Consider the following 24,977-nt stretch of genomic DNA (forward strand, 5'->3'; position numbering starts at 1 on the left):
TGGATCTTTCTTCTTCAAAGCAAAAAGATTTTATCTTCAAATACAAGAACTTTTCGTGGTTTTGTTGATTTTCAGCAAATGAACATATTTCAGCGAGCTGGAAGTTTTTTCTTCAATGGCGTCAGATTTTATCTTAAAATACAAGACCTTTTCGTGGTTCTTGTCAATTTTTCTTGATTTTCATCTAATGAACTTATTTCAGTCAGCTGGATCTTTCTTCTTCAAAGCAAAAAGATTTTATCTTCAAATACAAGAACTTTTCGTGGTTTTGTTGGTTTTCAGCAAATGAACATATTTCAGCGAGCTAGAAGTTTTTTCTTTCATAGCGCAAGATTTTATCTGAAAATACAAGAACTTTTCGTGCTTCTTGTCAATTTTTGTTGGTTTTCATCGAATGAACTTATTTCAGTCAGCGAGATCTTTCTTCAAAGCAAAAAGATTTTATCTTCAAATAGAAGAACTTTTCGTGGTTTTGTTGATTTTCAGCAAATGAACATATTTCAGCGAGCAACAAGTTTTTTCTTTAATAGCGTCAGATTTTATCTTAAAATACAAGAACTTTTCGTGGTTCTTGTCAATTTGTGTTGATTTTTATCTGATGAACTTATTTCAGTCAGCTGGATCTTTCTTCTTCAAAGCAAAAAGATTTTATCTTCAATTACAAGAACTTTTCGTAGTTTTGTTGATTTTCAGCAAATGAACATATTTCAGCGAGCTAGAAGTTTTTTCTTTAATAGCGCAAGATTTTATCTTAAAATACAAGAACTTTTCGTGGTTCTTGTCAATTTTTGTTGGTTTTCATCTCATGAACTTATTTCAGTCACCTCGATCTTTCTTCTTCAAAGCAAAAAGATCTTATCTTCAAATACAAGAACTTTTTGAGGTTTTGTTGATTTTCAGCAAATGAACATATTTCAGCGAGGGAGAAGTTTTTTCTTCAATCGCGTCAGATTTTATCTTAAAATACAAGAACTTTTCGTGGTTCTTGTCAATTTTTGTTGTTTTTCATCCAATGAACTTATTTCAGTCACCTCGATCTTCCTTCTTCAAAGCAAACAGATTCTATCTTCAAATACAAGAACTTTTCGTGGTTTTGTTGATTTTCAGCAAATGAACATATTTCAGCGAGCGAGAAGTTTTTTCTTTAAAAGCGTCAGATTTTATCCTGAAATACAAAAACTTTTCGTGGTTCTTGTCAATTTTTGTTGGTTTTCATCTGATGAACTTATTTCAGTCAGCGAGATCTTTCTTCTTCAAAGCAAAAAGATTTTATCTTCAAATACAAGAACTTTTTGTGGTTTTGTTGATTTTCAGCAAATGAACATATTTCAGCGAGCTGGAAGTTTTTTCTTTCACAGCGTCAGATTTTATCTTAAAATACAAGAACTTTTCGTGGTTCTTGTCAATTTTTGTTGGTTTACATCTAATCAACTTATTTCAGTCAGCGAGATCTTTCTTCTTCAAAGCAAAAAGATTTTATCTTCAAATAGAAGAACTTTTCGTGGTTTTGTTGATTTTCAGCAAATGAACACATTTCAGCGAGCGAGAAGTTTTTTCTTTAATAGCCTCCGATTTTATCTTAAAATACAAGAACTTTTCGTGTTTCTTGTCAATTTTTGTTGGTTTTCATCCAATGAACTTATTTCAGTCACCTCGATCTTTCATCTTCAAAGCAAAAAGATGTTATCTTCAAATACAAGAACTTTTCGTGGTTTTGTTGATTTTCAGCAAATGACCATATTTCAGCGAGCAAGAAGTTTTTTCTTTAATAGCGTCAGATTTTATCCTAAAATACAAGAACTTTTCGTGGTTCTTGTCAATTTTTGTTGGTTTTCATCCAATGAACTTATTTCAGTCAGCGAGATCTTTCTTCTTCAAAGCAAAAAGATTTTATCTTCAAATAGAAGAACTTTTCGTGGTTTTGTTGATTTTCAGCAAATGAACATATTTCAGCGAGCTGGAATTTTTTCTTTCATAGCCTCAGATTTTATCTTAAAATACAAGAACTTTTCGTGGTTCTTGTCAATTTTTGTTGGTTTTGATCGAATGAACTTATTTCAGTCAGCGAGATCTGTCTTCTTCAAAGCAAAAAGATTTTATCTTCAAATACAAGAACTTTTCGTGGTTTTGTTGATTTTCAGCGAGCTTGAAGTTTTTTCTTTAATAGCCTCAGATTTTATCTTATAATACAAGAACTTTTCGTGGTTCTTGTCAATTTTTGTTGGTTTTCATCTCATGAACTTATTTCAGTCGCTGGATCTTTCTTCTTCAAAGCAAAAAGATTTTATCTTCAAATACAAGAACTTTACGTGGTTTTGTTGGTTTTCAGCAAATGAACATATTTCAGCGAGCAAGAAATTTTTTCTTTAATAGCGTCAGATTTTATCTTAAAATACAAGAACTTTTCGTGGTTCTTGTCTATTTTTGTTGATTTTCATCTGATGAACTTATTTCAGTCAGCTCGATCTTTCATCTTCAAAGCAAAAAGATTTTATCTTCAAATACAAGAACTTTTCGTGGTTTTGTTGATTTTCAGCAAATGACCATATTTCAGCGAGCAAGAAGTTTTTTCTTTAATCGCGTCAGATTTTATCTTAAAATACAAGAACTTTTCGTGGTTCTTGTCAATTTTTGTTGATTTTCATCTGATGAACTTATTTCAGTCAGCTGGATCTTTCTTCTTCAAAGCAAAAAGAATTTATCTTCAAATACAAGAACTTTTCGTGGTTTTGTTGATTTTCAGCAAATGAACATATTTCAGCGAGCTGGAAGATTTTTCATTAATCGCGTCAGATTTTATCATAAAATACAAGAACTTTTCGTGCTTCTTGTCAATTTTTGTTCGTTTTCATCGAATGAACTTATTTCAGTCAGCGAGATCTTTCTTCTTCAAAGCAAAAAGATTTTATCTTCAATTACAAGAACTTTTCGTGGTTTTGTTGGTTTTCAGCAAATGAACATATTTCAGCGAGCAAGAAGTTTTTTCTTTAATAGCGTCAGATTTTATCTTAAAATACAAGAACTTTTCGTGGTTCTTGTCAATTTTTGTTGATTTTTATCTGATGAACTTATTTCAGTCAGCTGGATCTTTCTTCTTCAAAGCAAAAAGATTTTATCTTCAATTACAAGAACTTTTCGTGGTTTTGTTGATTTTCAGCAAATGACCATATTTCAGCGAGCAAGAAGTTTTTTCTTTAATAGCGCAAGATTTTATCTTAAAATACAAGAACTTTTCGTGGTTCTTGTCAATTTTTGTTGGTTTTCATCTCATGAACTTATTTCAGTCACATAGATCTTTCTTCTTCAAAGCAAAAAGATTTTATCTTCAAAGAGAAGAACTTTTTGTGGTTTTGTTGATTTTCAGCAAATGAAGATATTGCAGCGAGCGAGAAGTTTTTTCTTTAATAGCGTCAGATTTTATCCTAAAATACAAGAACTTTTCGTGGTTCTTGTCAATTTTTGTTCGTTTTCATCTAATGAACTTATTTCAGTCAGCCAGATCTTTCTTCTTCAAAGCAAAAAGATTTTATCTTCAAATACAAGAACTTTTCGTGGTTTTGTTGATTTTCAGCAAATGAACATATTTCAGCGAGCAAGAAGTTTTTTCTTTATTAGCGTCAGATTTTATCTTAAAATACAAGAACTTTTCGTGGTTCTTATCAATTTTTGTTGGTTTTCATCGAATGAACTTATTTCAGTCAGCTGGATCTTTCTTCTTCAAAGCAAAAAGATTTTATCTTCAAATACAAGAACATTACGTGGTTTTGTTGGTTTTCAGCAAATGAACATATTTCAGCGAGCTGGAAGTTTTTTCTTTAACAGCGCAAGATTTTATCTTAAAATACAAGAACTTTTCGTGGTTCTTGTCAATTTTTGTTGGTTTTCATCCAATGAACTTATTTCAGTCACCTCGATCTTTCATCTTCAAAGCAAAAAGATTTTATCTTCAAATACAAGAACTTTTCGTGGTTTTGTTGATTTTCAGCAAATGAACATATTTCAGCGAGCGAGAAGTTTTTTCTTTAATAGCCTCAGATTTTATCTTAAAATACAAGAACTTTTCCTGGTTCTTGTCTATTTTTGTTGATTTTCATCTGATGAACTTATTTCAGTCAGCTGGATCTTTCTTCTTCAAAGCAAAAAGATTTTATCTTCAAATACAAGAACTTTTCGTGGTTTTGTTGATTTTCAGCAAATGACCATATTTCAGCGAGCAAGAAGTTTTTTCTTTAATAGCGCAAGATTTTATCTTAAAATACAAGAACTTTTCGTGGTTCTTGTCAATTTTTGTTGGTTTTCATCCAATGAACTTATTTCAGTCACCTCGATCTATCTTCTTCAAAGCAAAAAGATTTTATCTTCAAATACAAGAACTTTACATGGTTTTGTTGGTTTTCAGCAAATGAACATATTTCAGCGAGCTAGAAGTTTTTTCTTTAATAGCGCAAGATTTTATCTTAAAATACAAGAACTTTTCGTGGTTCTTGTCAATTTTTGGTGGTTTTCATCTAATGAACTTATTTCAGTCGCTGGATCTTTCTTCTTCAAAGCAAAAAGATTTTTTCTTCAAATACAAGAACTTTACGTGGTTTTGTTGGTTTTCAGCAAATGAACATATTTCAGCGAGCAAGAATTTTTTTCTTTAATAGCGTCAGATTTTATCTTAAAATACAAGAACTTTTCGTGGTTCTTGTCTATTTTTGTTGATTTTCATCTGATGAACTTATTTCAGTCAGCTCGATCTTTCATCTTCAAAGCACAAAGATTTTATCTTCAAATACAAGAACTTTTCGTGATTTTGTTGATTTTCAGCAAATGACCATATTTCAGCGAGCAAGAAGTTTTTTCTTTAATCGCGTCAGATTTTATCTTAAAATACAAGAACTTTTCGTGGTTCTTGTCAATTTTTGTTGATTTTCATCTGATGAACTTATTTCAGTCAGCTGGATCTTTCTTCTTCAAAGCAAAAAGAATTTATCTTCAAATACAAGAACTTTTCGTGGTTTTGTTGATTTTCAGCAAATGAACATATTTCAGCGAGCTTGAAGTTTTTTCATTAATTGCCTCAGATTTTATCTTAAAATACAAGAACTTTTCGTGCTTCCTGTCAATTTTTGTTGGTTTTCATCGAATGAACTTATTTCAGTCAGCGAGATCTTTCTTCTTCAAAGCAAAAAGATTTTATCTTCAAATACAAGAACTTTTCGTGATTCTTGTCAATTTTTGTTGGTTTTCATCTGATGAACTTATTTCAGTCAGCTGGATCTTTCTTCTTCAAAGCAAAAAGATTTTATCTTCAAATACAAGAACTTTTCGTGGTTTTGTTGATTTTCAGCAAATGAACATATTTCAACGAGCTGGAACTTTTTTCTTCAATGGCGTCAGATTTTATCTTAAAATACAAGACCTTTTCGTGGTTCTTGTCAATTTTTCTTGATTTTCATCTGATGAACTTATTTCAGTCAGCTGGATCTTTCTTCTTCAAAGCAAAAATATTTTATCTTCAAATACAAGAACTTTTCGTGGTTTTGTTGGTTTTCAGCAAATGAACACATTTCAGCGAGCTGGAAGTTTTTTCTTTCATAGCGCAAGATTTTATCTTAAAATACAAGAACTTTTCGTGGTTCTTGTCAATTTTTGTTGGTTTTCATCTAATGAACTTATTTCAGTCAGCGAGATCTTTCTTCTTCAAAACAAAAATATTTTATCTTCAAATAGAAGGTTTTGTTGATTTTCAGCAAATGAACATATTTCAGTGAGCTGGAAGTTTTTTCTTTAATAGCGTCAGATTTTATCCTAAAATACAAGATCTTTTCGTGGTTCTTGTCAATTTTTGTTGGTTTTCATCTAATGAACTTATTTCAGTCACCTCGATCTTTCTTCTTCAAAGCAAAAAGATTTTATCTTCAAATACAAGAACTTTACGTGGTTTTGTTGATTTTCAGCAAATGAACATATTTCAGCGAGCAAGAAATTTTTTCTTTAATAGCCTCAGATTTTATCTTAAAATACAAGAACTTTTCGTGGTTCTTGTCAATTTTTCTTGATTTTCATCTAAAGATCTTATTTCAGTCACCTCGATCTTTCTTCTTCAAAGCAAAAAGATTTTATCTTCAATTACAAGAACTTTTCGTGGTTTTGTTGATTTTCAGCAAATGAAGATATTGCAGCGAGCGAGAAGTTTTTTCTTTAATAGCGTCAGATTTTATCCTAAAATACAAGAACTTTTCGTGGTTCTTGTCAATTTTTGTTCGTTTTCATCTAATGAACTTATTTCAGTCAGCTAGATCTTTCTTCTTCAAAGCAAAAACATTTTATCTTCAAATACAAGAACTTTACGTGGTTTTGCTGATTTTCAGCAAATGAACATATTTCAGCGAGCAAGAAGTTTTTTCTTTAATAGCGTCAGATTTTATCTTAAAATACAAGAACTTTTCGTGGTTCTTGTCAATTTTTGTTGATTTTTATCTGATGAACTTATTTCAGTCAGCTGGATCTTTCTTCTTCAAAGCAAAAAGATTTTATCTTCAAATACAAGAACTTTTCGTGGTTTTGTTGATTTTCAGCAAATGAACATATTTCAGCGAGCGAGAAGTTTTTTCTTTAATAGCCTCAGATTTTATCTTAAAATACAAGAACTTTTCGTGGTTCTTGTTCTTTTTTGTTGATTTTCATCTGATGAACTTATTTCAGTCAGCTGGATCTTTCTTCTTCAAAGCAAAAAGATTTTATCTTCAAATACAAGAACTTTTCGTGGTTTTGTTGATTTTCAGCAAATGAACATATTTCAGCGAGCTGGAAGTTTTTTCTTCAATGGCGTCAGATTTTATCTTGAAATACAAGACCTTTTCGTGGTACTTGTCAATTTTTCTTGATTTTCATCTGATGAACTTGTTTCAGTCAGCTGGATCTTTCTTCTTCAAAGCAAAAAGATTTTATCTTCAAATACAAGAACTTTTCGTGGTTTTGTTGATTTTCAGCAAATGAACATATTTCAACGAGCTGGAACTTTTTTCTTCAATGGCGTCAGATTTTATCTTAAAATACAAGACCTTTTCGTGGTTCTTGTCAATTTTTCTTGATTTTCATCTGATGAACTTATTTCAGTCAGCTGGATCTTTCTTCTTCAAAGCAAAAAGATTTTATCTTCAAATACAAGAACTTTTCGTGGTTTTGTTGGTTTTCAGCAAATGAACACATTTCAGCGAGCTGGAAGTTTTTTCTTTCATAGCGCAAGATTTTATCTTAAAATACAAGAACTTTTCGTGGTTCTTGTCAATTTTTGTTGGTTTTCATCTAATGAACTTATTTCAGTCAGCGAGATCTTTCTTCTTCAAAACAAAAATATTTTATCTTCAAATAGAAGAACTTTTCGTGGTTTTGTTGATTTTCAGCAAATGAACATATTTCAGCGAGCAAGAAGTTTTTTCTTTAATAGCGTCAGATTTTATCTTAAAATACAAGAACTTTTCGTGGTTCTTGTCAATTTTTGTTGATTTTTATCTGATGAACTTATTTCAGTCAGCTGGATCTTTCTTCTTCAAAGCAAAAAGATTTTATCTTCAATTACAAGAACTTTTCGTGGTTTTGTTGATTTTCAGCAAATGACCATATTTCAGCGAGCAAGAAGTTTTTTCTTTAATAGCGCAAGATTTTATCTTAAAATACAAGAACTTTTCGTGGTTCTTGTCAATTTTTGTTGGTTTTCATCTCATGAACTTATTTCAGTCACCTAGATCTTTCTTCTTCAAAGCAAAAAGATTTTATCTTCAAAGAGAAGAACTTTTTGTGGTTTTGTTGATTTTCAGCAAATGAAGATATTGCAGCGAGCGAGAAGTTTTTTCTTTAATAGCGTCAGATTTTATCCTAAAATACAAGAACTTTTCGTGGTTCTTGTCAATTTTTGTTCGTTTTCATCTAATGAACTTATTTCAGTCAGCCAGATCTTTCTTCTTCAAAGCAAAAAGATTTTATCTTCAAATACAAGAACTTTTCGTGGTTTTGTTGATTTTCAGCAAATGAACATATTTCAGCGAGCAAGAAGTTTTTTCTTTATTAGCGTCAGATTTTATCTTAAAATACAAGAACTTTTCGTGGTTCTTATCAATTTTTGTTGGTTTTCATCGAATGAACTTATTTCAGTCAGCTGGATCTTTCTTCTTCAAAGCAAAAAGATTTTATCTTCAAATACAAGAACATTACGTGGTTTTGTTGGTTTTCAGCAAATGAACATATTTCAGCGAGCTGGAAGTTTTTTCTTTAACAGCGCAAGATTTTATCTTAAAATACAAGAACTTTTCGTGGTTCTTGTCAATTTTTGTTGGTTTTCATCCAATGAACTTATTTCAGTCACCTCGATCTTTCATCTTCAAAGCAAAAAGATTTTATCTTCAAATACAAGAACTTTTCGTGGTTTTGTTGATTTTCAGCAAATGAACATATTTCAGCGAGCGAGAAGTTTTTTCTTTAATAGCCTCAGATTTTATCTTAAAATACAAGAACTTTTCCTGGTTCTTGTCTATTTTTGTTGATTTTCATCTGATGAACTTATTTCAGTCAGCTGGATCTTTCTTCTTCAAAGCAAAAAGATTTTATCTTCAAATACAAGAACTTTTCGTGGTTTTGTTGATTTTCAGCAAATGACCATATTTCAGCGAGCAAGAAGTTTTTTCTTTAATAGCGCAAGATTTTATCTTAAAATACAAGAACTTTTCGTGGTTCTTGTCAATTTTTGTTGGTTTTCATCCAATGAACTTATTTCAGTCACCTCGATCTATCTTCTTCAAAGCAAAAAGATTTTATCTTCAAATACAAGAACTTTACATGGTTTTGTTGGTTTTCAGCAAATGAACATATTTCAGCGAGCTAGAAGTTTTTTCTTTAATAGCGCAAGATTTTATCTTAAAATACAAGAACTTTTCGTGGTTCTTGTCAATTTTTGGTGGTTTTCATCTAATGAACTTATTTCAGTCGCTGGATCTTTCTTCTTCAAAGCAAAAAGATTTTATCTTCAAATACAAGAACTTTACGTGGTTTTGTTGGTTTTCAGCAAATGAACATATTTCAGCGAGCAAGAATTTTTTTCTTTAATAGCGTCAGATTTTATCTTAAAATACAAGAACTTTTCGTGGTTCTTGTCTATTTTTGTTGATTTTCATCTGATGAACTTATTTCAGTCAGCTCGATCTTTCATCTTCAAAGCACAAAGATTTTATCTTCAAATACAAGAACTTTTCGTGATTTTGTTGATTTTCAGCAAATGACCATATTTCAGCGAGCAAGAAGTTTTTTCTTTAATCGCGTCAGATTTTATCTTAAAATACAAGAACTTTTCGTGGTTCTTGTCAATTTTTGTTGATTTTCATCTGATGAACTTATTTCAGTCAGCTGGATCTTTCTTCTTCAAAGCAAAAAGAATTTATCTTCAAATACAAGAACTTTTCGTGGTTTTGTTGATTTTCAGCAAATGAACATATTTCAGCGAGCTTGAAGTTTTTTCATTAATTGCCTCAGATTTTATCTTAAAATACAAGAACTTTTCGTGCTTCTTGTCAATTTTTGTTGGTTTTCATCGAATGAACTTATTTCAGTCAGCGAGATCTTTCTTCTTCAAAGCAAAAAGATTTTATCTTCAAATACAAGAACTTTTCGTGATTCTTGTCAATTTTTGTTGGTTTTCATCTGATGAACTTATTTCAGTCAGCTGGATCTTTCTTCTTCAAAGCAAAAAGATTTTATCTTCAAATACAAGAACTTTTCGTGGTTTTGTTGATTTTCAGCAAATGAACATATTTCAACGAGCTGGAACTTTTTTCTTCAATGGCGTCAGATTTTATCTTAAAATACAAGACCTTTTCGTGGTTCTTGTCAATTTTTCTTGATTTTCATCTGATGAACTTATTTCAGTCAGCTGGATCTTTCTTCTTCAAAGCAAAAAGATTTTATCTTCAAATACAAGAACTTTTCGTGGTTTTGTTGGTTTTCAGCAAATGAACACATTTCAGCGAGCTGGAAGTTTTTTCTTTCATAGCGCAAGATTTTATCTTAAAATACAAGAACTTTTCGTGGTTCTTGTCAATTTTTGTTGGTTTTCATCTAATGAACTTATTTCAGTCAGCGAGATCTTTCTTCTTCAAAACAAAAATATTTTATCTTCAAATAGAAGAACTTTTCGTGGTTTTGTTGATTTTCAGCAAATGAACATATTTCAGTGAGCTGGAAGTTTTTTCTTTAATAGCGTCAGATTTTATCCTTAAATACAAGAACTTTTCGTGGTTCTTGTCAATTTTTGTTGGTTTTCATCCAATGAACTTATTTCAGTCAGCTAGATCTTTCTTCTTCAAAGCAAAAAGATTTCATCTTCAAATAGAACAACTTTTCGTGGTTTTGTTGATTTTCAGCAAATGAACATATTTCAGCGAGCGAGAAGTTTTTTCTTTAATAGCCTCAGATTTTATCTTAAAATACAAGATCTTTTCGTGGTTCTTGTCAATTTTTGTTGGTTTTCATCTAATGAACTTATTTCAGTCACCTCGATCTTTCTTCTTCAAAGCAAAAAGATTTTATCTTCAAATACAAGAACTTTTCGTGGTTTTGTTGATTTTCAGCAAATGAACATATTTCAGCGAGCAAGAAATTTTTTCTTTAATAGCCTCAGATTTTATCTTAAAATACAAGAACTTTTCGTGGTTCTTGTCAATTTTTCTTGATTTTCATCTAAAGATCTTATTTCAGTCACCTCGATCTTTCTTCTTCAAAGCAAAAAGATTTTATCTTCAATTACAAGAACTTTTCGTGGTTTTGTTGATTTTCAGCAAATGAAGATATTGCAGCGAGCGAGAAGTTTTTTCTTTAATAGCGTCAGATTTTATCCTAAAATACAAGAACTTTTCGTGGTTCTTGTCAATTTTTGTTCGTTTTCATCTAATGAACTTATTTCAGTCAGCTAGATCTTTCTTCTTCAAAGCAAAAACATTTTATCTTCAAATACAAGAACTTTACGTGGTTTTGCTGATTTTCAGCAAATGAACATATTTCAGCGAGCAAGAAGTTTTTTCTTTAATAGCGTCAGATTTTATCTTAAAATACAAGAACTTTTCGTGGTTCTTGTCAATTTTTGTTGATTTTTATCTGATGAACTTATTTCAGTCAGCTGGATCTTTCTTCTTCAAAGCAAAAAGATTTTATCTTCAAATACAAGAACTTTTCGTGGTTTTGTTGATTTTCAGCAAATGAACAGATTTCAGTGAGCTGGAAGTTTTTTCTTTAATAGCGTCAGATTTTATCCTAAAATACAAGAACTTTTCGTGGTTCTTGTCAATTTTTGTTGGTTTTCATCCAATGAACTTATTTCAGTCAGCTAGATCTTTCTTCTTCAAAGCAAAAAGATTTCATCTTCAAATAGAACAACTTTTCGTGGTTTTGTTGATTTTCAGCAAATGAACATATTTCAGCGAGCGAGAAGTTTTTTCTTTAATAGCCTCAGATTTTATCTTAAAATACAAGATCTTTTCGTGGTTCTTGTCAATTTTTGTTGGTTTTCATCTAATGAACTTATTTCAGTCACCTCGATCTTTCTTCTTCAAAGCAAAAAGATTTTATCTTCAAATACAAGAACTTTTCGTGGTTTTGTTGATTTTCAGCAAATGAACATATTTCAGCGAGCAAGAAATTTTTTCTTTAATAGCCTCAGATTTTATCTTAAAATACAAGAACTTTTCGTGGTTCTTGTCAATTTTTCTTGATTTTCATCTAAAGATCTTATTTCAGTCACCTCGATCTTTCTTCTTCAAAGCAAAAAGATTTTATCTTCAATTACAAGAACTTTTCGTGGTTTTGTTGATTTTCAGCAAATGAAGATATTGCAGCGAGCGAGAAGTTTTTTCTTTAATAGCGTCAGATTTTATCCTAAAATACAAGAACTTTTCGTGGTTCTTGTCAATTTTTGTTCGTTTTCATCTAATGAACTTATTTCAGTCAGCTAGATCTTTCTTCTTCAAAGCAAAAACATTTTATCTTCAAATACAAGAACTTTACGTGGTTTTGCTGATTTTCAGCAAATGAACATATTTCAGCGAGCAAGAAGTTTTTTCTTTAATAGCGTCAGATTTTATCTTAAAATACAAGAACTTTTCGTGGTTCTTGTCAATTTTTGTTGATTTTTATCTGATGAACTTATTTCAGTCAGCTGGATCTTTCTTCTTCAAAGCAAAAAGATTTTATCTTCAAATACAAGAACTTTTCGTGGTTTTGTTGATTTTCAGCAAATGAACAGATTTCAGCGAGCGAGAAGTTTTTTCTTTAATAGCCTCAGATTTTATCTTAAAATACAAGAACTTTTCGTGGTTCTTGTTCTTTTTTGTTGATTTTCATCTGATGAACTTATTTCAGTCAGCTGGATCTTTCTTCTTCAAAGCAAAAAGATTTTATCTTCAAATACAAGAACTTTTCGTGGTTTTGTTGATTTTCAGCAAATGAACATATTTCAGCGAGCTGGAAGTTTTTTCTTCAATGGCGTCAGATTTTATCTTGAAATACAAGACCTTTTCGTGGTTCTTGTCAATTTTTCTTGATTTTCATCGAATGAACTTATTTCAGTCAGCTGGATCTTTCTTCTTCAAAGCAAAAAGATTTTATCTTCAAATACAAGAACTTTTCGTGGTTTTGTTGGTTTTCAGCAAATGAACATATTTCAGCGAGCTCGAAGTTTTTTCTTTCATAGCGCAAGATTTTATCTTAAAATACAAGAACTTTTCGTGGTTCTTGTCAATTTTTGTTGGTTTTCATCTAATGAACTTATTTCAGTCACCTCGATCTTTCTTCTTCAAAGCAAAAAGATTTTATCTTCAAATACAAGAACTTTTCGTGATTCTTGTCAATTTTTGTTGGTTTTCACCTAATGAACTTATTTCAGTCACCTCGATCTTTCTTCTTCAAAGCAAAAAGATTTTATCTTCAAATACAAGAACTTTACGTGGTTATGTTGGTTTTCAGCAAATGAACATATTTCAGCGAGCAAGAAGTTTTTTCTTTAATAGCGTCAGATTTTATCTTAAAATACAAGAACTTTTCGTGGTTCTTGTCTATTTTTGTTGATTTTCATCTGATGAACTTATTTCAGTCAGCTGGATCTTTCTTCTTCAAAGCAAAAAGATTTTATCTTCAAATAGAAGAACTTTTCGTGGTTTTGTTGATTTTCAGCAAATGAACATATTTCAGTGAGCGAGAAGTTTTTTCTTTAATAGCGTCAGATTTTATCCTAAAATACAAGAACTTTTCATGGTTCTTGTCAATTTTTGTTGGTTTTCATCTAATGAACTTATTTCAGTCAGCTAGATCTTTCTTCTTCAAAGCAAAAAGATTTTATCTTCAAATACAAGAACTTTACGTGGTTTTGTTGATTTTCAGCAAATGAACATATTTCAGCGAGCAAGAAGTTTTTTCTTTAATAGCGTCAGATTTTATCTTAAAATACAAGAACATTTCGTGGTTCTTGTCAATTTTTGTTGATTTTTATCTGATGAACTTATTTCAGTCAGCTGGACCTTTCTTCTTCAAAGGAAAAAGATTTTATCTTCAAATACAAGAACTTTTCGTTGTTTTGTTGATTTTCAGCAAATGAACATATTTCAGCGAGCTGGAAGTTTTTTCTTTAATAGCGTCAGATTTTATCTTAAAATACAAGAACTTTTCGTGGTTCTTGTCAATTTTTCTTGATTTTCATCTAATGAACTTATTTCAGTCACCTCGATCTTTCTTCTTCAAAGCAAAAAGATTTTATCTTCAATTACAAGAACCTTTCGTGGTTTTGTTGATTTTCAGCAAATGAACATATTTCAGCGAGCTAGAAGTTTTTTCTTCAATAGCGCAAGATTTTATCTTAAAATACAAGAACTTTTCGTGGTTCTTGTCAATTTTTGTTGGTTTTCATCTCATGAACTTATTTCAGTCAGCCAGATCTTTCTTCTTCAAAGCAAAAAGATTTTATCTTCAAATACAAGAACTTTTCGTGGTTTTGTTGATTTTCAGCAAATGAACATATTTCAGCGAGCGAGAAGTTTTTTCTTTAATAGCCTCAGATTTTATCTTAAAATACAAGAACTTTTCGTGGTTCTTGTCGATTTTTGTTGATTTTCATCTGATGAACTTATTTCAGTCAGCTGGATCTTTCTTCTTCAAAGCAAAAAGATTTTATCTTCAAATACAAGAACTTTTCGTGGTTTTGTTGATTTTCAGCAAATGAACATATTTCAGCGAGCTGGAAGTTTTTTCTTCAATGGCGTCAGATTTTATCTTAAAATACAAGACCTTTTCGTGGTTCTTGTCAATTTTTCTTGATTTTCATCTAATGAACTTATTTCAGTCAGCTGGATCTTTCTTCTTCAAAGCAAAAAGATTTTATCTTCAAATACAAGAACTTTTCGTGGTTTTGTTGGTTTTCAGCAAATGAACATATTTCAGCGAGCTAGAAGTTTTTTCTTTCATAGCGCAAGATTTTATCTTAAAATACAAGAACTTTTCGTGGTTCTTGTCAATTTTTGTTGGTTTTCATCTAATGAACTTATTTCAGTCAGCGAGATCTTTCTTCTTCAAAGCAAAAAGATTTTATCTTCAAATAGAAGAACTTTTCGTGGTTTTGTTGATTTTCAGCAAATGAACATATTTCAGTGAGCTGGAAGTTTTTTCTTTAATAGCGTCAGATTTTATCTTAAAATACAAGATCGTTTCGTGGTTCTTGTCAATTTTTGTTGGTTTTCATCTAATGAACTTATTTCAGTCACCTCGATCTTTCTTCTTCAAAGCAAAAAGATTTTATCTTCAAATACAAGAACTTTACGTGGTTTTGTTGATTTTCAGCAAATGAACATATTTCAGCGAGCAAGAAGTTTTTTCTTTAATAGCGTCAGATTTTATCTTAAAATACAAGAACTTTTCGTGGTTCTTGTCAATTTTTGTTGATTTTTATCTGATGAACTTATTTCAGTCAGCTGGATCTTTCTTCTTCAAAGCAAAAAGATTTTATCTTCAAATACAAGAACTTTTAGTTGTTTTGTTGATTTTCAGCAAATGAACATATTTCAGCGAGCTCGAAGTTTTTTCTTTCATAGCGTCAGATTTTATCTTAAAATACAAGAACTTTTCGTGGTTCTTGTCAATTTTTCTTGATTTTCATCTAATGAACTTATTTCAGTCACCTCGATCTTTCTTCTTCAAAGCAAAAAGATTTTATCTTCAATTACAAGAACTTTTCGTGGTTTTGTTGATTTTCAGCAAATGAACATATTTCAGCGAGCTAGAAGTTTTTTCTTTAATAGCGCAAGATTTTATCTTAAAGTACAAGAACTTTTCGTGGTTCTTGTCAATTTTTGTTGGTTTTCATCTCATGAACTTATTTCAGTCACCTCGATCTTTCTTCTTCAAAGCAAAAAGATTTTATCTTCAAAGGGAAGAACTTTTTGTGGTTTTGTTGATTTTCAGCAAATGAAGATATTGCAGCGAGCGAGAAGTTTTTTCTTTAATAGCGTCAGATTTTATCCTAAAATACAAGAACTTTTCGTGGTTCTTGTCAATTTTTGTTCGTTTTCATCTAATGAACTTATTTCAGTCAGCCAGATCTTTCTTCTTCAAAGCAAAAAGATTTTATCTTCAAATACAAGAACTTTTCGTGGTTTTGTTGATTTTCAGCAAGTGAACATATTTCAGCGAGCGAGAAGTTTTTTCTTTAATAGCCTCAGATTTTATCTTAAAATACAAGAACTTTTCGTGGTTCTTGTCTATTTTTGTTGATTTTCATCTGATGAACTTATTTCAGTCAGCTGGATCTTTCTTCTTCAAAGCAAAAAGATTTTATCTTCAAATACAAGAACTTTTCGTGGTTTTGTTGATTTTCAGCAAATGAACATATTTCAGCGAGCTGGAAGTTTTTTCTTCAATGGCGTCAGATTTTATCTTAAAATACAAGACCTTTTCGTGGTTCTTGTCAATTTTTCTTGATTTTCATCTAATGAACTTATTTCAGTCAGCTGGATCTTTCTTCTTCAAAGCAAAAAGATTTTATCTTCAAATACAAGAACTTTTCGTGGTTTTGTTGGTTTTCAGCAAATGAACATATTTCAGCGAGCTAGAAGTTTTTTCTTTCATAGCGCAAGATTTTATCTTAAAATACAAGAACTTTTCGTGGTTCTTGTCAATTTTTGTTGGTTTTCATCTAATGAACTTATTTCAGTCAGCGAGATCTTTCTTCTTCAAAGCAAAAAGATTTTATCTTCAAATAGAAGAACTTTTCGTGGTTTTGTTGATTTTCAGCAAATGAACATATTTCAGTGAGCTGGAAGTTTTTTCTTTAATAGCGTCAGATTTTATCTTAAAATACAAGATCGTTTCGTGGTTCTTGTCAATTTTTGTTGGTTTTCATCTAATGAACTTATTTCAGTCACCTCGATCTTTCTTCTTCAAAGCAAAAAGATTTTATCTTCAAATACAAGAACTTTACGTGGTTTTGTTGATTTTCAGCAAATGAACATATTTCAGCGAGCAAGAAGTTTTTTCTTTAATAGCGTCAGATTTTATCTTAAAATACAAGAACTTTTCGTGGTTCTTGTCAATTTTTGTTGATTTTTATCTGATGAACTTATTTCAGTCAGCTGGATCTTTCTTCTTCAAAGCAAAAAGATTTTATCTTCAAATACAAGAACTTTTAGTTGTTTTGTTGATTTTCAGCAAATGAACATATTTCAGCGAGCTCGAAGTTTTTTCTTTAATAGCGTCAGATTTTATCTTAAAATACAAGAACTTTTCGTGGTTCTTGTCAATTTTTCTTGATTTTCATCTAATGAACTTATTTCAGTCACCTCGATCTTTCTTCTTCAAAGCAAAAAGATTTTATCTTCAATTACAAGAACTTTTCGTGGTTTTGTTGATTTTCAGCAAATGAACATATTTCAGCGAGCTAGAAGTTTTTTCTTTAATAGCGCAAGATTTTATCTTAAAATACAAGAACTTTTCGTGGTTCTTGTCAATTTTTGTTGGTTTTCATCTCATGAACTTATTTCAGTCACCTCGATCTTTCTTCTTCAAAGCAAAAAGATTTTATCTTCAAAGGGAAGAACTTTTTGTGGTTTTGTTGATTTTCAGCAAATGAAGATATTGCAGCGAGCGAGAAGTTTTTTCTTTAATAGCGTCAGATTTTATCCTAAAATACAAGAACTTTTCGTGGTTCTTGTCAATTTTTGTTCGTTTTCATCTAATGAACTTATTTCAGTCAGCCAGATCTTTCTTCTTCAAAGCAAAAAGATTTTATCTTCAAATACAAGAACTTTTCGTGGTTTTGTTGATTTTCAGCAAATGAACATATTTCAGCGAGCGAGAAGTTTTTTCTTTAATAGCCTCAGATTTTATCTTAAAATACAAGAACTTTTCGTGGTTCTTGTCTATTTTTGTTGATTTTCATCTGATGAACTTATTTCAGTCAGCTGGATCTTTCTTCTTCAAAGCAAAAAGATTTTATGTTCAAATACAAGAACTTTTCGTGGTTTTGTTCATTTTCAGCAAATGAACATATTTCAGCGAGCTGGAAGTTTTTTCTTCAATGGCGTCAGATTTTATCTTAAAATACAAGACCTTTTCGTGGTTCTTGTCAATTTTTGTTGGTTTTCATCTAATGAACTTATTTCAGTCACCTCGATCTTTCTTCTTCAAAGCAAAAAGATTTTATCTTCAAATACAAGAACTTTTCGTGATTCTTGTCAATTTTTGTTGGTTTTCACCTAATGAACTTATTTCAGTCACCTCGATCTTTCTTCTTCAAAGCAAAAAGATTTTATCTTCAAATACAAGAACTTTACGTGGTTATGTTGGTTTTCAGCAAATGAACATATTTCAGCGAGCAAGAAGTTTTTTCTTTAATAGCGTTAGATTTTATCTTAAAATACAAGAACTTTTCGTGGTTCTTGTCTATTTTTGTTGATTTTCATCTGATGAACTTATTTCAGTCACCTCGATCTTTCTTCTTCAAAGCAAAAAGATTTTATCTTCAAATACAAGAACTTCACGTGGTTTTGTTGATTTTCAGCAAATGAACATATTTCAGCGAGCAAGAAGTTTTTTCTTTAATAGCGTCAGATTTTATCTTAAAATACAAGAACTTTTCGTGGTTCTTGTCTATTTTTGTTGATTTTCATCTGATGAACTTATTTCAGTCAGCTGGATCTTTCTTCTTCAAAGCAAAAAGATTTTATCTTCAAATACAAGAACTTTACGTGGTTTTGTTGATTTTCAGCAAATGAACATATTTCAGCGAGCAAGAAGTTTTTTCTTTAATAGCGTCAGATTTTATCTTAAAATACAAGAACTTTTCGTGGTTCTTGTCAATTTTTGTTGGTTTTCATCCAATGAACTTATTTCAGTCAGCTCGATCTTTCATCTTCAAAGCAAGAAGATTTTATCTTCAAATACAAGAACTTTTCGTGGTTTTGTTGATTTTCAGCAAATGAACATATTTCAGCGAGCTGGAAGTTTTTTCTTTAATTGCGTCAGATATTATCCTAAAATACAAGAACTTTTCGTGGTTCTTGTCAATTTTTGTTGGTTTTCATCTAATGAACTTATTTCAGTCAGGGAGATCTTTCTTCTTCAAAGCAAAAAGATTTTATCTTCAAATAGAAGAACTTTTCGTGGTTTTGTTGATTTTCAGCAAATGAACATATTTCAGCGAGCTGGAAGTTTTTTCTTTAATAGCCTCAGATTTTATCTTAAAATACAAGAACTTTTCGTGGTTCTTGTCAATTTTTGTTGATTTTCATCTGATGAACTTATTTCAGTCAGCTGGATCTTTCTTCTTCAAAGCAAAAAGATTTTATCTTCAAATACAAGAACTTTTCGTGGTTTTGTTGATTTTCAGCAAATGAACATATTTCCGCGAGCTGGAAGTTTTTTCTTTAATAGCGTCAGATTTTATCTTAAAATAAAAGAACTTTTCGTGGTTCTTGTCAATTTTTCTTGATTTTCATCTAATGAACTTATTTCAGTCACCTCGATCTTTCTTCTTCAAAGCAAAAAGATTTTATCTTCAAATACAAGAACATTACGTGGTTTTGTTGGTTTTCAGCAAATGAACATATTTCAGCGAGCTGGAAGTTATTTCTTGAACAGCGCAAGATTTTATCTTAAAATACAAGAACTTTACGTGGTTCTTGTCAATTTTTGTTGGTTTTCATCCAATCAACTTATTTCAGTCACCTCGATGTTTCATCTTCAAAGCAAAAAGATTTTATCTTCAAATACAAGAACTTTTCGTGGTTTTGTTGATTTTCAGCAAATGAACATATTTCAGCGAGCTGGAAGTTTTTTCTTTAATAGCGTCAGATTTTATCCTAAAATACAAGAACTTTTCGTGGTTCTTGTCAATTTTTGTTGGTTTTCATCTAATGAACTTATTTCAGTCAGCTAGATCTTTCTTCTTCAAAGCAAAATGATTTTATCTTCAAATAGAAGAACTTTTCGTGGTTTTGTTGATTTTCAGCAAATGAACATATTTCAGCGAGCGAGAAGTTTTTTCTTTAATAGCCTCAGATTTTATCTTGAAATACAAGAACTTTTCGTGGTTCTTGTCTATTTTTCTTGATTTTCATCTGATGAACTTATTTCAGTCACCTCGATCTTTCTTCTTCAAAGCAAAAAGATTTTATCTTCAAATACAAGAACTTCACGTGGTTTTGTTGATTTTCAGCAAATGAACATATTTCAGCGAGCAAGAAGTTTTTTCTTTAATAGCGTCAGACTTTATCTTAAAATACAAGAACTTTTCGTGGTTCTTGTCAATTTTTGTTCGTTTTCATCCAATGAACTTATTTCAGTCAGCCAGATCTTTCTTCTTCAAAGCAAAAAGATTTTATCTTCAAATACAAGAACTTTTCGTGGTTTTGTTGGTTTTCAGCAATGAACATATTTCAGCGAGCTGGAAGTTTTTTCTTTAACAGCGCAAGATTTTATCTTAAAATACAAGAACTTTTCATGGTTCTTGTCAATTTTTGTTGGTTTTCATCCAATGAACTTATTTCAGTCACCTCGATCTTTCATCTTCAAAGCAAAAAGATTTTATCTTCAAATGCAAGAACTTTTCGTGGTTTTGTTGATTTTCAGCAAATGAACATATTTCAGCGAGCTGGAAGTTTTTTCTTTAATAGCGTCAGATTTTATCCTAAAATACAAGAACTTTTCGTGGTTCTTGTCAATTTTTGTTGGTTTTCATCTCATGAACTTATTTCAGTCAGCTAGATCTTTCTTCTTCAAAGCAAAATGATTTTATCTTCAAATAGAAGAACTTTTCGTGGTTTTGTTGATTTTCAACAAATGAACATATTTCAGCGAGCGAGAAGTTTTTTCTTTAATAGCCTCAGATTTTATCTTAAAATACAAGAACTTTTCGTGGTTCTTGTCTATTGTTGTTGATTTTCATCTGATGAACTTATTTCAGTCAGCTGGATCTTTCTTCTTCAAAGCAAAAAGATTTTATCTTCAAATACAAGAACTTTTCGTGGTTTTGTTGGTTTTCAGCAAATGAACATATTTCAGCGAGCTGGAAGTTTTTTCTTTAATAGCGCAAGATTTTATCTTAAAATACAAGAACTTTTCGTGGTTCTTGTCAATTTTTGTTGGTTTTCTTCCAATGAACTTATTTCAGTCACCTCGATCTTTCATCTTAAAATCAAAAAGATTTTATCTTCAAATACAAGAACTTTTCGTGGTTTTGTTGATTTTCAGCAAATGACCATATTTCAGCGAGCAAGAAGTTTTTTCTTTAATAGCGCAGGATTTTATCTTAAAATACAAGAACTTTTCGTGGTTCTTGTCAATTTTTGTTGGTTTTCATCTCATGAACTTATTTCAGTCACCTAGATCTTTCTTCTTCAAAGCAAAAAGATTTTATCTTCAAAGGGAAGAACTTTTTGTGGTTTTGTTGATTTTCAGCAAATGAAGATATTGCAGCGAGCGAGAAGTTTTTTCTTTAATAGCGTCAGATTTTATCCTAAAATACAAGAACTTTTCGTGGTTCTTGTCAATTTTTGTTCGTTTTCATCTAATGAACTTATTTCAGTCAGCCAGATCTTTCTTCTTCAAAGCAAAAAGATTTTATCTTCAAATACAAGAACTTTTCGTGGTTTTGTTGATTTTCAGCAAATGAACATATTTCAGCGAGCGAGAAGTTTTTTCTTTAATAGCCTCAGATTTCATCTTAAAATACAAGAACTTTTCGTGGTTCTTGTCTATTTTTGTTGATTTTCATCTGATGAACTTATTTCAGTCAGCTGGATCTTTCTTCTTCAAAGCAAAAAGATTTTATCTTCAAATACAAGAACTTTTCGTGGTTTTGTTCATTTTCAGCAAATGAACATATTTCAGCGAGCTGGAAGTTTTTTCTTCAATGGCGTCAGATTTTATCTTAAAATACAAGACCTTTTCGTGGTTCTTGTCAATTTTTGTTGGTTTTCATCTAATGAACTTATTTCAGTCACCTCGATCTTTCTTCTTCAAAGCAAAAAGATTTTATCTTCAAATACAAGAACTTTTCGTGATTCTTGTCAATTTTTGTTGGTTTTCACCTAATGAACTTATTTCAGTCACCTCGATCTTTCTTCTTCAAAGCAAAAAGATTTTATCTTCAAATACAAGAACTTTACGTGGTTATGTTGGTTTTCAGCAAATGAACATATTTCAGCGAGCAAGAAGTTTTTTCTTTAATAGCGTCAGATTTTATCTTAAAATACAAGAACTTTTCGTGGTTCTTGTCTATTTTTGTTGGTTTTCATCTGATGAACTTATTTCAGTCAGCTGGATCTTTCTTCTTCAAAGCAAAAAGATTTTATCTTCAAATACAAGAACTTTACGTGGTTTTGTTGATTTTCAGCAAATGAACATATTTCAGCGAGCAAGAAGTTTTTTCTTGAAAAGCGTCAGATTTTATCTTAAAATACAAGAACTTTTCGTGGTTCTTGTCAATTTTTGTTGGTTTTCATCCAATGAACTCATTTCAGTCAGCTCGATCTTTCATCTTCAAAGCAAGAAGATTTTATCTTCAAATACAAGAACTTTTCGTGGTTTTGTTGATTTTCAGCAAATGAACATATTTCAGCGAGCTGGAAGTTTTTTCTTTAATTGCGTCAGATATTATCCTAAAATACAAGAACTTTTCGTGGTTCTTGTCAATTTTTGTTGGTTTTCATCTAATGAACTTATTTCAGTCAGGGAGATCTTTCTTCTTCAAAGCAAAAAGATTTTATCTTCAAATAGAAGAACTTTTCGTGGTTTTGTTGATTTTCAGCAAATGAACATATTTCAGCGAGCTGGAAGTTTTTTCTTTAATAGCCTCAGATTTTATCTTAAAATACAAGAACTTTTCGTGGTTCTTGTCAATTTTTGTTGATTTTCATCTGATGAACTTATTTCTGTCAGCTGGATCTTTCTTCTTGAAAGCAAAAAGATTTTATCTTCAAATACAAGAACTTTTCGTGGTTTTGTGGATTTTCAGCAAATGAACATATTTCCGCGAGCTGGAAGTTTTTTCTTTAATAGCGTCAGATTTTATCCTAAAATACAAGAACTTTTCGTGGTTCTTGTCAATTTTTGTTGGTTTTCATCTCATGAACTTATTTCAGTCAGCTAGATCTTTCTTCTTCAAAGCAAAATGATTTTATCTTCAAATAGAAGAACTTTTCGTGGTTTTGTTGATTTTCAGCAAATGAACATATTTCAGCGAGCGAGAAGTTTTTTCTTTAATAGCCTCAGATTTTATCTTAAAATACAAGAACTTTTCGTGGTTCTTGTCTATTGTTGTTGATTTTCATCTGATGAACTTATTTCAGTCAGCTGGATCTTTCTTCTTCAAAGCAAAAAGATTTTATCTTCAAATACAAGAACTTTTCGTGGTTTTGTTGGTTTTCAGCAAATGAACATATTTCAGCGAGCTGGAAGTTTTTTCTTTAATAGCGCAAGATTTTATCTTAAAATACAAGAACTTTTCGTGGTTCTTGTCAATTTTTGTTGGTTTTCATCTCATGAACTTATTTCAGTCACCTAGATCTTTCTTCTTCAAAGCAAAAAGATTTTATCTTCAAAGGGAAGAACTTTTTGTGGTTTTGTTGATTTTCAGCAAATGAAGATATTGCAGCGAGCGAGAAGTTTTTTCTTTAATAGCGTCAGATTTTATCCTAAAATACAAGAACTTTTCGTGGTTCTTGTCAATTTTTGTTCGTTTTCATCTAATGAACTTATTTCAGTCAGCCAGATCTTTCTTCTTCAAAGCAAAAAGATTTTATCTTCAAATACAAGAACTTTTCGTGGTTTTGTTGATTTTCAGCAAATGAACATATTTCAGCGAGCGAGAAGTTTTTTCTTTAATAGCCTCAGATTTTATCTTAAAATACAAGAACTTTTCGTGGTTCTTGTCTATTTTTGTTGATTTTCATCTGATGAACTTATTTCAGTCAGCTGGATCTTTCTTCTTCAAAGCAAAAAGATTTTATCTTCAAATACAAGAACTTTTCGTGGTTTTGTTCATTTTCAGCAAATGAACATATTTCAGCGAGCTGGAAGTTTTTTCTTCAATGGCGTCAGATTTTATCTTAAAATACAAGACCTTTTCGTGATTCTTGTCAATTTTTGTTGGTTTTCACCTAATGAACTTATTTCAGTCACCTCGATCTTTCTTCTTCAAAGCAAAAAGATTTTATCTTCAAATACAAGAACTTTACGTGGTTATGTTGGTTTTCAGCAAATGAACATATTTCAGCGAGCAAGAAGTTTTTTCTTTAATAGCGTCAGATTTTATCTTAAAATACAAGAACTTTTCGTGGTTCTTGTCTATTTTTGTTGATTTTCATCTGATGAACTTATTTCAGTCAGCTGGATCTTTCTTCTTCAAAGCAAAAAGATTTTATCTTCAAATACAAGAACTTTACGTGGTTTTGTTGATTTTCAGCAAATGAACATATTTCAGCGAGCAAGAAGTTTTTTCTTTAATAGCGTCAGATTTTATCTTAAAATACAAGAACTTTTCGTGGTTCTTGTCAATTTTTGTTGGTTTTCATCCAATGAACTTATTTCAGTCAGCTCGATCTTTCATCTTCAAAGCAAGAAGATTTTATCTTCAAATACAAGAACTTTTCGTGGTTTTGTTGATTTTCAGCAAATGAACATATTTCAACGAGCTGGAAGTTTTTTCTTTAATTGCGTCAGATATTATCCTAAAATACAAGAACTTTTCGTGGTTCTTGTCAATTTTTGTTGGTTTTCATCTAATGAACTTATTTCAGTCAGGGAGATCTTTCTTCTTCAAAGCAAAAAGATTTTATCTTCAAATAGAAGAACTTTTCGTGGTTTTGTTGATTTTCAGCAAATGAACATATTTCAGCGAGCTGGAAGTTTTTTCTTTAATAGCCTCAGATTTTATCTTAAAATACAAGAACTTTTCGTGGTTCTTGTCAATTTTTGTTGATTTTCATCTGATGAACTTATTTCTGTCAGCTGGATCTTTCTTCTTCAAAGCAAAAAGATTTTATCTTCAAATACAAGAACTTTTCGTGGTTTTGTTGATTTTCAGCAAATGAACATATTTCCGCGAGCTGGAAGTTTTTTCTTTAATAGCGTCAGATTTTATCTTAAAATAAAAGAACTTTTCGTGGTTCTTGTCAATTTTTCTTGATTTTCATCTAATGAACTTATTTCAGTCACCTCGATATTTCTTCTTCAAAGCAAAAAGATTTTATCTTCAAATACAAGAACATTACGTGGTTTTGTTGGTTTTCAGCAAATGAACATATTTCAGCGAGCTGGAAGTTTTTTCTTTAATAGCGTCAGATTTTATCCTAAAATACAAGAACTTTTCGTGGTTCTTGTCAATTTTTGTTGGTTTTCATCTAATGAACTTATTTCAGTCAGCTAGATCTTTCTTCTTCAAAGCAAAATGATTTTATCTTCAAATA

Source organism: Heptranchias perlo, chromosome 22 (genome assembly GCF_035084215.1).
Source record: "Heptranchias perlo isolate sHepPer1 chromosome 22, sHepPer1.hap1, whole genome shotgun sequence".
Lineage (NCBI taxonomy): Eukaryota > Metazoa > Chordata > Chondrichthyes > Hexanchiformes > Hexanchidae > Heptranchias > Heptranchias perlo.